The sequence below is a fragment of the Lissotriton helveticus genome, chromosome 11 (genome assembly GCF_964261635.1).
Source record: "Lissotriton helveticus chromosome 11, aLisHel1.1, whole genome shotgun sequence".
Lineage (NCBI taxonomy): Eukaryota > Metazoa > Chordata > Amphibia > Caudata > Salamandridae > Lissotriton > Lissotriton helveticus.
In genome coordinates this window covers 39839115-39851894 of record NC_136072.1, presented here as the reverse complement: position 1 = coordinate 39851894, position 12780 = coordinate 39839115, and the positions used below count along the sequence as shown (strand labels likewise).

At 52.2% G+C, this 12780-nt stretch overlaps 3 non-coding genes across 3 annotated transcripts; all 3 read right to left on the bottom strand.

The window, feature by feature from the left end:
* Positions 1–9031: 9031 nt before the first annotated feature.
* Positions 9032–9103, bottom strand: TRNAG-CCC (transfer RNA glycine (anticodon CCC)). The gene has a single exon. It is a non-coding gene; the product is annotated as a tRNA-Gly (tRNA).
* Positions 9104–10969: 1866 nt separating this feature from the next.
* TRNAM-CAU (transfer RNA methionine (anticodon CAU)) lies at positions 10970–11041 on the bottom strand. Its single transcript has one exon. It is a non-coding gene; the product is annotated as a tRNA-Met (tRNA).
* An 872-nt stretch (positions 11042–11913) lies between these two features.
* TRNAG-CCC (transfer RNA glycine (anticodon CCC)) lies at positions 11914–11985 on the bottom strand. The gene has a single exon. It is a non-coding gene; the product is annotated as a tRNA-Gly (tRNA).
* Between the last annotated feature and the right edge of the window lie 795 nt (positions 11986–12780).

Sequence of the window (12780 nt, the reverse complement as noted above, 5' to 3'; positions counted from 1 at the left end):
CAAAATGATCTAATGTCTATTGAGCATGATGCAATTAATCGAGAAGGCCATATTCCAGTGGTTGTAGAGGGGGGAAATGTCCCGATGCAAAAATTCTTGGAACCTCGACAACCCTTAAAGTTGGTATCCTGGAATATAGCCGGGCTATTTAAAAATCTAATTGACCCAGACTGGGCAAGTTTCATTGACTCTTTTGATTTTTGTATGTTGCAAGAGACATGGGCGGTTGAAACTATTCATAGGCTGGGATACAAATCTTATGGTGTCAATGCAATTCCCTCGAGGAGTGGAAGACCCTCGGGAGGGTTACTGACCTGGGTAAAGGTAGATTTAAAAGTGAACATAGAAGTGGTGGATACCAATTCCCCTGATATTCTGATTTTGAAAATTGATGTTCGTAAAGAGAAAAAATTGTATCTAGTTAACGTTTACAACAGACCAACCCCCATTACTAGGGAATCTTCCACATTAACATCCCTTGATTTTTTATTGGGTAACCTAGATACTAGAGCGAACTATGTCATTATATCAGGCGATTTTAATTGTAACTACGAGCCTATTGTGGGGCTCAGCGACATCTTCCTAGAAGAAGATGAGGCTAATGGGATCCCTGCTTTAGAAACCACAAAACCAGTAAAATGTTCTCCGTTGGCCCTTCAATTGACTAGATTATGTACAGAACACTGCATAAGAGCGTGTAATGGACGGCTACCATCAGACATCATGAGGAAGCCCACATTCTACAGAGGGAACTATAAAAGCAATATAGATTTCATTATAGCCTCTGTGTCTTCATGGGAATTCCTTCTGGACATGGAGGTAACTGAAAGACTAGAGAGTGACCATTTTCCTCTGGCCCTTCATGTCGAGGACTCCCTATTAGGAGATACAGTGTCTCCATTGATGGGAGACGGAAATAGTGGTGACCAAATTGAGTTACACATCAGTAACAACAGACGTTCTCTCAAATGGCCACTAATATTGGGCGATGGTGAAACCATAATTGAAATTTATGGGCTTTTTGCTAGTACCTTTGGAGCATACCCAAATGTCATCCCAAATGAAGGCCATGATAGCTACTTTATGGAACTACACCATAAATTTTTTAACGCTCTAAAGCCCCTAGTCACCAAGATGCCGAAAAAAAGCCAGCAGAAGACAAACAACTTATCCCATAGCAAACCCTGGTACAACAAGGACTGTAGGGAGTCCAAGAGGGCACTCCTGACAGCAATCAAGTCTAAGATCCAAACGAATGTTATATCAGCAAGGAACAATTATAAAATGGTCCAAAAGGCATGTAAAGTTGCATGGGAAGAAGCAAAATGGGCTGACTTGTTACAAGCAGCAAAAATACGAGATAGTGTAGCCTTCTGGAGGCTGATAGCAAACGGAAATCACCAAGGTAGAGTGGTAAAGGATGTCTATCTAGACGAACGGACTTGGGTAAATCATTTTTCTGAACTTTATAAGGCATATGAGGAACCCAGTACTGATAGAACTCCTAGCCATGTCATTCCGGGGGAAACCCTGGAGTTTACCCTAGGAGAGACAGAATTGGCAATAAACCAGATTAAATCTGGCAAAGCCCCTGGGTTAGACAAGATTCCGGGAGACTTGTATAAACACGAACTAAAAATTTGGGTCCCATACATTAACCATTTGTGTAACGAGTTATCCCGAACTCTAGACTTCCCAGAAAGTTGGAAGGGGGCTGAAATTGTTTTAATTTATAAGAAAGGTGACAGGATGGACCCCTCAAATTATCGTCCGATAAGTTTAATGGACATACTGCAAAAAATCTACACAAGACACATTTTATTCCGTGTCAATGATTGGCTGGACGAAAAGGCAATTTTGTCAAAATATCAAGCGGGTTTCAGATCCAAAGTTAGTACAATCGATCAAATTTTCCGCTTCTGTTGCCTTTATTGGAAATACATTAAGATTAAAAAGGGACAACTACATGTTGCGTTCGTCGACCTAAGGGCGGCGTTTGATTTAGTTCCACGCAATTTACTGTGGGAAACACTAAGTTCAGTAGGGATGTCACCAACCCTGATAGCGCAAATAAAAGAGCTACATAGAGGGAACTTCGCCAGAGTACGGTGGGGCCCAAAAGGCGAATTAACCCCTAAAATACCAATTGCACGAGGTGTGCGCCAGGGGTGTGTACTGGCCCCTACACTGTTTTCGCTATTCGTGAATGACATTCCGTCATACCTGGAAGAATGCAACAATGATTCTCCCAAGTTGAATGGTGAAAAAGTTACTTCCCTGTTGTTTGCGGATGACACTATACTAATTTCCCAGACAAAAAAAGGCCTCCAGTCTCTTTTAAACTCCTTCTATGATTATTGTAACAAGAAAGGACTGGAGATAAACGGGAAAAAGACAAAGTGTATGGTCCTAAATCCAACTAAGAGCGACAAGGGCTCTCTAACTTTAAATGGAACAAAATTGGAATCAGTCCCGCACTTTGGTTATTTGGGAGTAATACTTGACTCCACTTTTTCATGGAAAGCCCAATTAGAAAAATGTAAGATGCTCTTTAGCCAGAACACTAAACCCATTATCAGAGAACAAGGTCTAAGCACCAGCAAAGCCGTGTCCCCAGCAGTTGAACTCTTTAAATATAAGGTTCAATCTGCAGTATTGTACGGCTCGGAAATTTGGGGCCCAGGATCCAAAGATGTTTTTAGGGTCATGGACAACAACTTCCTGAGAAGTCTGGTTAGAGTCCCCAGGAGTACTCCTCTGGTTCCGCTCCAGCTTGACCTAAATTTTCGTAGAACGGACCACCACATTATTCTACGTCCTTTATTGTTATGGATCAGGCTGTGGCGCGTACCGGAGTTGCAGGCTTACAAAAATGGGCTAATAGAAATCATGGAGCTTGACAGCTTTAATGTGATACCCTGGTTTAAACATGTTAAATTCTGGCTTACCTCAATAGGATTGTCACATTATTGGGAACAACCAGATATACTTCCACCAAGTTCAAAAATCATGGTAAAAAAGTGTTTTTGGTCGTATATTTCAGGTATGATCACAAACGCTCCTTCTAATGGGTCGCTTGTACAAAGATTCCTTAATTTTAAAGGTGATCCATTCTTTGAGTTATTTCTGGATGAAATAGAACCACCGCTAGCAAAGACCTTATTTCTGAAATTCAGATATGGAAACCTTCAAATTGGTTCAACACTGGTTCGTTGGTCTGGTGGTGTTAACTCAGTGAATCATGCAGAGGGTGAATCATGTACCATGTGTGGTGGTAACCAACAAGAAAATGAGCTACATATCCTCTTCTTCTGCCCAATATATGTCAAGGCGAGGAGAAGATGGATCAAGCCCATATGTCTAACATTAGGTGTAAGAACATGCTCTCAGGCCCTAAGGATCCTTTTGACTGATAGTAGCCAGCCTATCGTATTTAGTGTTAGTAGATTCTTGCACAGTATCTTTTTCCAAAGGAAAAAATTGGGTTATAAACTGTAAAACGTTATGTACCTAAAATGTCGTAGACATGTTACAATTGTTCTCTGTACTATTTGAGGGGCAATTGATGAATTCCTATTTCTGTCGCCTGCACTTGATGTAACCTATTTCTGTCACCCACACCTGTTCCTATTGAATTAGAACAACTATCATGACCTTCAGACTTCTTAATCTTTGATTTTAGATTCGACATGAAAACTGAATGAATTTTACAGTATGCTATGTATTTTAAAGGAATGTTTTATTGTTGTAATGTATTGTTCTTTTATGGTATTCATGCCGAAATAAAGATAAATTGAATTGAATTGAATTGAATTCACCAAGCGTTGGATTGTTCACCCACTAATAGGGAACGTGAGCTGGGTTTAGATCGTCGTGAGACAGGTTAGTTTTACCCTACTGATGATGTGTTGTTGCAATAGTAATCCTGCTCAGTATGAGAGGAACCGCAGGTTCAGACATTTGGTGTATGTGCTTGGCTGAGGAGCCAATGGGGCGAAGCTACCATCTGTGGGATTATGACTGAACGCCTCTAAGTCAGAATCCCCCCTAAACCGTAACGATACCGCAGTGCCGTGGAGCCTCGGTTGGCCTGGGATAGCCGGCCTCTCTCGGGGGGCCGGTGCGTAGAGCCGCTCGCTTGGGGACCGGAGCGCGGACGGAAGGGGGCCGCCTCCATCGCCCTTAGTGCACCGCATGTTCGTGGGGCACCCGGTGCTAAATCATTCGTAGACGACCTGATTCTGGGTCAGGGTTTCGTAAGTAGCAGAGCAGCTACCTCGCTGCGATCTATTGAAAGTCATCCTCTGAGCCAAGCTTTTGTCTCTCCCTCCGGGGCCGCGTGGGCGCCCGCGCACGCCCTCCTCCACCACACCCAGGGGTGGGTCCCTCTGCCGCCCGGCCGGCGGGAGGGACGCGGAGGGGGTAGTGCGGGCCTGCGGGAGGCTGCCTCCACCACGTGCCCTTGCGGCACGGGGGCCTCCCCCTCCCGTCCCTGCCCCACCGGGGAGCGGGGATGGGGGCCACATTCCATCTGCAGGTCGGCAGGGCGACCAGATGGCTCGGGCCGGCCGGGCAGCTCCCGTTCTCCGCTGCTGCTCCCGGGCAAGCCAAAACAGGGAGGCGAGCAGCGGCAGTCCCCGGGGACGGAGCATCCCAAACGGCTGCCTCGGAGCGCCCCGACCACCCTCGCTGGCTGGAACTGCGAAGGCGACTGGGTACGGCACCCTCCGGGGCCGTCCGGGCGCTAAGTTGCCCCGGGGCATCTGGTCGCCTGGCTGCGCGACCAGATGGCCCTGTGGGCCGGGCGACCAGATGGCCCTCCGGGCCGGGCGACCAGATGGCCCTGTGGGCCGGGTGACCAGATGGCCCTGCGGGCTGGTGGCCGGGCTAACTCCAACTTCTGTCCTTCCCCAAAGTTCTGTAAGCCCCCAGTACGTGGGGGCTTAATAGTCGAGGAAAATGGGCTCCCCGGGCAGGCCGTCGGGGAGTGGACGTGGCCTGGGCTTAACCCTCCTTGGGCCCGGGCGCTGGGGACAAGGCTCCACCGGGGCCCGGGGAGGCTCTCCCCAGCCTGGCTAGGGTTCGGAAGGTGGGACCGGGCCCGGGACTTGAGCTCCGGCCGGCCAGCCACGGGGTGCGCGAGCCCCCTGTCGCGCAGGCCACCAGAGGGTCCGGGTGCTGGGGACGGGGCTCCACTGGGGCCCGGGGAGGCTCTCCCCAGCCTGGCTAGGGTTCGGAAGGTGGGACCGGATCCGGGGCTTGAACTCCATCTGGCCAGGCCCCGAGGGTGCTGGTACCCCTCCGTCCTGCAATCCGGCCGGGGGTCCGGGGCGCCCGGGACGGAGGTTCCACCGGGGCCCGGGGAGGCTCTCCCCAGCCTGGCTAGGGTTCAGAAGGTGGGACCGGACCCGGGGCTTGAACTCCATCTGGCCAGGCCCCGAGGGTGCTGGAGCCCCCTGTCCCGCAGGCCACCAGTGGGTCCGGGCGCTGGGGACGGGGCTCCACCGGGGCCCGGGGAGGCTCTCCCCAGCCTGGCTAGGGTTCGGAAGGTGGGACCGGACCCGGGGCTTGAACTCCATCTGGCCAGGCCCCGAGGGTGCTGGAGCCCCCTGTCCCGCAGGCCACCAGTGGGTCTGGGCGCTGGGGACGGGGCTCCACCGGGGCCCGGGGAGGCTCTCCCCAGCCTGGCTAGGGTTCGGAAGGTGGGACCGGACCCGGGGCTTGAACTCCATCTGGCCAGGCCCCGAGGGTGCTGGAGCCCCCTGTCCCGCAGGCCACCAGTGGGTCCGGGCGCTGGGGACGGGGCTCCACCGGTTCCCGGGGAGGCTCTCCCCAACCTGGCTAGGGTTCGGAAGGTGGGACCGGACCCGGGGCTTGAACTCCATCTGGCCAGGCCCCGAGGGTGCTGGAGCCCCCTGTCCCGCAGGCCACCAGTGGGTCCGGGCGCTGGGGACGGGGCTCCACCGGGGCCCGGGGAGGCTCTCCCCAGCCTGGCTAGGGTTCGGAAGGTGGGACCGGACCCGGGGCTTGAACTCCATCTGGCCAGGCCCCGAGGGTGCTGGAGCCCCCTGTCCCGCAGGCCACCAGTGGGTCCGGGCGCTGGGGACGGGGCTCCACCGGTTCCCGGGGAGGCTCTCCCCAACCTGGCTAGGGTTCGGAAGGTGGGACCGGACCCGGGGCTTGAACTCCATCTGGCCAGGCCCCGAGGGTGCAGGTACCCCTCCGTCCAGCAATCCGGCCGGGGGTCCGGGGCGCCCGGGACGGAGGGTCCACCGGGGGCCCAGGGGAGGCTCTCCCCGGCCCGGCCTAGGGTTCGGAAAGCCGGGACTGGGGCCGGGGACCGGGCCCGGGGCTTGAGCCCCGTCCGGCAGGGCCCAGTGGTGCGGGAATCCCCCCTCCGTCCTGCAAGCCGGCCGGGGGTCGGAGGCGCCCGGGACGGAGGGTCCATCAGGGCCCGGGGAGGCCTGAAGCCCCGGAGCCCTGCAGCCCCAGAGACCTGCAGCTCTGCAGCCCCCGGAACCCTGCAGCCCCAGAGCCCTGCAGCTCCGGGGCAGGCAGATTGGCGTCATTTTGGTCCCGGCCATCTGGTCGCCCCTCTCGCCTCGGCCATCTGGTCGCCCTGGAAGTCATGATGAGGTGCCATTTGCTTCCCGGATCACAGCGAGGGCTCCAGGAGGTCGGGTACTTTCGCGCCTTGGGTCCCCTCTGTCACCTCCGGATTACTAGGGACAGGGTACGCCCGGACACCCCTCCAAGGCTGGTGGTTCTCTGCTAGGGGGACCAGATGGGCTATGCCTGGGTAACACCTCCCTAGGCCACCCGGGCTTCCTTCCTCCAGGCCAACGGCTTGTCAAATTGCCCAGGACGGGCTCCATGGCTCTTGGGCAGTCGTCCCCCGGGCGTCCGGGGCTCCATCCCTGCCGACGGCATGCAAAAGTGCCCGGGACGGGCTCCATACGTCCCGGGCAGTCCTCCCCCGGGCATCCGGGGCACCCATCTCCAGGAGGCCAACAGCATGGCAAAGTACCCTGGACGGGCTCCATGGGTCCCGGGCAGTCCTCCCCCAGGCATCCGGGGCTTCCATCTCCAGGCCAACGGCAGGTCAAAGTGCCCAGGACGGGCTCCACGGGTCCCTGGCAGTCCTCCCCCCCCGGGCGTCCGGGGCTCCCTTCCCCAGGCCAACGGCATGTCAAAGTGCCCAGGATGGGCTCCATGGGCCCCGGGCGTCCGGGGCTCCCTTCCCCAGGCCAACGGCATGCCAGAGTGCCCAGGACGGGCTCCACGAGTCCCGGGCGTCCGGGGCTCCCTTCCCCGGGACACCGGCTTGTCAGAGTGCCCATGACGGGCTCCACGGGTCCCGGGTATCTGGGACTCCCTTCCCCGGGCCAACGGCATGCCGGAGTTCCCAGGACAGGCTCCACGGGTCCCGGGCGTCCGGGGCTCCCTTCCCCGGTCCGACGGCTTGTCAGAGTGCCCAGGACGGGCTCCACGGTTCCCGGGCGTCCGGGGCTCCCTTCCCCGGGACACGGCTTGTCAGAGTGCCCATGACGGGCTCCACGGGTCCCGGGTATCTGGGACTCCCTTCCCCGGGCCAACGGCATGCCGGAGTTCCCAGGACAGGCTCCACGGGTCCCGGGCGTCCGGGGCTCCCTTCCCCGGTCCGACGGCTTGTCAGAGTGCCCAGGACGGGCTCCACGCTTCCCGGGCGTCCGGGGTTCCCTTCCCCGGGTCAGCGGCATGTCAGAGTGCCCAGGACGAGTTCCACGGGTCCCGGGCAGTCCTCCCCCGGGCGTCCGGGGCTCCCTTCCCCGGGCCGTCGGCAGGTCAGAGTGCCCAGGACGGGCTCCATGGGTCCCGGGCAGTCCTCCCCCCGGGCGTCCGGGGCTCCCTTCCCCGGGCCGACGGCAGGTCAGAGTGCCCAGGACGGGCTCCACGGGTCCCGGGCAGTCCTCCCCCCGGGCGTCCGGCGCTCCCTTCTCCAGGCCGATGGCAGGTCAGAGTGACCAGGACGGTCTCCACGGGTCCCGGGCAGTCCTCTCCCGGGCGTACGTGGTTGTCCGACAGATTCGGGCAGATGTGCTTTTACGAACCGGATCGGAATCGGCCCAAATAATAATAATAATAATCCACATTTGTAAGGCGCACAATCACCCGTAAGGGTCTCTAGGCGCTAGGGGCCGTCGGGAAGATTAAGCTAGCTATTGCCCAGAGTCACATGGTGCTGGGCTAATCTGCGGCCGGTGCCGGGGATCGAACCCTGATCTCTGGGATGCTCGAGGGTTACTACGCGCTCTACAAAAACCTTAAATAAAAAAATCTCCAGATTCCGGAGTCAGCCGCCCTAGCCGCGGCGCCAGCTATTTCCCAGAGTCACCTGGTGCTGGGCTAATCTGCCGCCGGTGCCGGGGATCGAACCGTGATCTCCAGATTCCGGAGTCAGCCTCCCTAGCCGCGGCGCCAGCTATTTCCCTGAGTCAAGTGGTGCTGTGCTAATCTGCGGCCGGTGCCGGGGATCGAACCCTGATCTCTGGGATGCTCGAGGGTTACTACGCGCTCTACAAAAACCTTAAATAAAAAATCTCCAAATTCCGGAGTCAGCCGCCCTAGCCGCGGCGCCAGCTATTTCCCAGAGTCACCTGGTGCTGGGCTAATCTGCCGTCGGTGCCGGGGATCGAACCGTGATCCCCAGATGGGGATATCCCAAAAATCTGGCATGGATACGGCCCGCCAGGACAGGTTTGGGCACCCCTGAATAGAGATGCTAGAGTTATAATGTCTGGTCGGGCCTTAGCCCTTTCATTGTCTGCCCACTGTAACATATTTATTGCCAGCACATGTGAGTGCTGACTCTGCTTTATGAAACTCATCATATAATAGGACAATGAATGTGGCAGAAGGGGCGATCGAGAGGTTTGCCTACGTATTTGTTTATTTTTTTATATATGACTTATTAATCTGTTCATGATATTTCCATTTTGTGACATGTTGAATTAAAATATATCCTGTTTGCAGAATATATAAGTATTTGCATTGCGTTGGCCGGGAATCGAACCCGGGTCAACTGCTTGGGAAGCAGCTATGCTCACCACTATACCACCAACGCCCTCTGATAGGTGTGCTCTCGGTTCTAAATATTATGACCCAGAGATCAATGACTATCTTGCACCAGCTTCAATGGTGCATTTGGTTTAGATACCAACATGAAAAGCAGTAGAACGTAATTTGCAGAGGGTAAGGAACTGGGGATTAAAACCAAGGACAAAGCTGTGCAGAAGAGAAGAATGGAAAGCAGCAGTACAATTAATATATATAACATATAGACGCAGCAAGGGAAGCAAAGCAGGGAAGAGAAAGAGAGAACATTCCATGAAATGCCCAGGAGATAGATAAGAGCAGAACAAAAAGGGAAGAATGAAATTCAAAGCCTGCCCAGAAAAGTGTTTGAAGGTTCCACTAGTCATTTATGCTTATTATTGTGTGTCTTTACTTTCAAAGTACAGGGTGGATCCTTTGACAATCCCTCTCTTGTATTTCAGCAGACACAGATAGTTGAGAAGTCTTATATCACTTAGCTGGCACAAGCTTGCGCTTTTCCTTTCTGGCAGCGTGGAAATGACAGCTTGGTCCTTGGAAGAAAAATCAAGCAAAATTAGCAGAGGATGGTTTTAATCCATCGACCTCTGGGTTATGGGCCCAGCACGCTTCCGCTGCGCCACTCTGCTCCTTTTTGAGCGTGTTCTCTTTATGCAGATGAGGAGCATTCAGCAGAGTGACGTGGGCGTTCGGGAAGTGAGAGGGCGTTGGGCAGGAAACTATGCAAATTTGAAGCATCGAACCTTCCTGCTGCAGTCAGAGGCTCTTTCCATGGACATCTGCCTCTTGGTTTCCTTTCAACTTGCCCTCTGATGAAACATTTTGTGAGCCGCAGTTACCTCCGACGGCTACAAGGTTGCGCTACATTCAGGTGAGAGCACAAATATGCACAAAATATTGGGGACTTTTGCCAGATTTATCGATGGATTTTACATATTTGTTTCAGAAGCTAGACATTACCTAGAAATGCCTTTTAACATAGAGATGCTTTAGTTATAATGTGTGGTCGGGCCTCAGCCCTTTCATTGTCTTCCCCCTGTAACATATTTATTACCAGCTCATGTGAGTGGTGACTCTGCTTTATGAAACTTATCATACAGTAGGACAATGAGTATAGCAGAAGGGGCGATCGAGATGCTTGCCTACATATTTGTTTATTTTTTATATAAAGGCTGATTAATCTGTTCATGATATTTCAATTTTGTGACATGTTGCATTAAAATATATCCTGCTTGCAGAATATATAAGAACTGGTACTGCGTTGGCCGGGAATCGAACTTGGGTCAACTGCTTGGAAGGCAGCTATGCTCACCACTATACCACCAACGCCCTCGGATCTGTGCAATCTAGGTTCTAAACATTACGACCCTGAGTTCAATGTCTATCTTGCACCAGCTTCAATGGTGCATTTGGTTTAGATACCAACATGAGAAGCAGTAGAAAGGATTTAGCAGATTGTAAGGAACTGGGATTGAAACCAAGGACAAAGCTGTGAAGAAGAGAAGAATGGTAAGCAGCAGTACAAATAATAGGTATGAACATATAGAGGCAGCATGGGAAGCAAAGCAGGGAAAAGAAAGAGTGAACATTCCAGGATATGCCCAGGAGATAGATAAGAGCAGAACAAAAAGGGAAGAATGAAATTCAAAGCATGCCCAGAAAAGTGTTTGAAGGTCCCACCAGTCATTTATGCTTATTATTGTGTGTCTTTACTTTCAAAGTACAGGGTGGATCCTTTGACGATCCCTCTCTTGTATTTCAGCAGACACAGATAGTTCAGAAGTCTTTTCTAACATAGCTGGCACAAGCTTGCACTTTTCCTTGCTGGCAGCCTGGAAATGACAGCTTGGTCCTTGCAAGTAAAATCAAGCAAAATTAGCAGAGGATGGTTTCGATCCATCGACCTCTGGGTTATGGGCCCAGCACGCTTCCGCTGCGCCACTCTGCTGTTTTGGGAAAGTGTTCTCTTTATGCAGATGAGGAGCATTCAGCAGAGTAGCGCGGGATTGGTCGGGCTCTCACCTCATTTGCCTAAGTATATCGCAAGGCATGCTGGGTATAGAAAAAAATCATCTTCCCCTCTCACAATCAGTCATAACTGAAAGTCAGACACTCTCAGGCACTAGCCGTTTCAAACCTTTATCAAGACAGCAGCTCTTGAACCCTCTATATCTCTCACTAGCGCTAGCATGCTCAGGATTTGGCTTTACCTGGGAGCCAGAGATCTACCCGGTGAGGGCTTGCCCGGTGTGAGGCTTTTGAGCGTTTGGGAGCATTGTGGACGTTGGACAGGAAACTATGCAAATTTGAAGCATCCAACCTTCCTGCTGCAGTCAGAGGCTCTTTCCATGGACATCTGCCTCTTGGATTCCTCTCAACTTGCCTTCTGATAAAACATTTTGTGAGCCGCAGTTACCTTCGACAGCTACAAGGTGGCGCTACATTCAGGTGAGAGCACAAGTATGCACAAAATGTTAGGGACTTTTGACAGATTTATGGGTGGATCTTGTATATTTTTTTCAGTGGCTAGAAATGCTTTCTAAGATAGAGATGCTAGAGTTATAATGTCTGGTCGGGCCTCAGCCCTTTCATTGTCTGCCCACTGTAACATATTTATTACCAGCACATGTGAGTGGTGACTCTGCTTTATGAAACTTATATATTAGGACAATGAATGTAGCAGAAGGGGCGATCGAGAGGTTTGCCTACGTATTTTTTTATTTTTTTATATATGACTGATTAATCTGTTCATGATATTTCCATTTTGTGACATGTTGAATTAAAATATATCCTGCTTGCAGAATATATATGTATTTGCATTGCGTTGGCCGGGAATCGACCCCGGGTCAACTGCTTGGGAAGCAGCTATGCTCACCACTATACCACCAACGCCCTCTGACAGGTGCGCTCTCAGTTCTAAATATTATGACCCAGAGATCAATGACTATCTTGCACCAGCTTCAATGGTGCATTTGGTTTAGATACCAACATGAAAAGCAGTAGAACGTTATTTGCAGAGGGTAAGGAACTGGGGATTAAAACCAAGGACAAAGCTGTGCAGAAGAGAAGAATGGAAAGCAGCAGTACAATTAATATATATTCATTTTTATATTCATATAATCTTTATTCGGCAAATTAATCACCATAAAAGAAATACATATGCATATACATTTACCAATTTTCCATAAAATTATTAAAACAAATAAAAGAAAATACACAGCAGTCACTAGTTTGCTACCAACGAATGCAGCATTAGACCGTTGAGACCCCCGGACGCAGTTTCAATAATCTGGAGCGCGTCAACCACGCACTACCCAAGAATTTTGCCACCCTGCAAATCATGATGGAAGATGAAGTGTCCGTAGAGAGTACACGAAGTGCCTGGTTATGACACCTCAACCCCAGTTCCCTGCAGACTGGTTTCAACCAAAGATTCCGTGCTCCTTTGTAAGCTGGGCAGGCAAAAAACAAATGGGCCACAGACTCCTTTGGTGCCACACAGCCAGGGCAAGAACGCAGGGGGGCACCAGAGTTTGACCACCTCGCCGAGAAATCATGCACCGGAAGCGTCCCATATCGCAATTTTAGGTATAACGCACGATCTAGAGGTTTAGTTATCAGGTCGAGGAAGGGCTCCAATTTCCTCACACATTTAAGTAACAAAAATTGATCCGTGAGTGAGCCCCC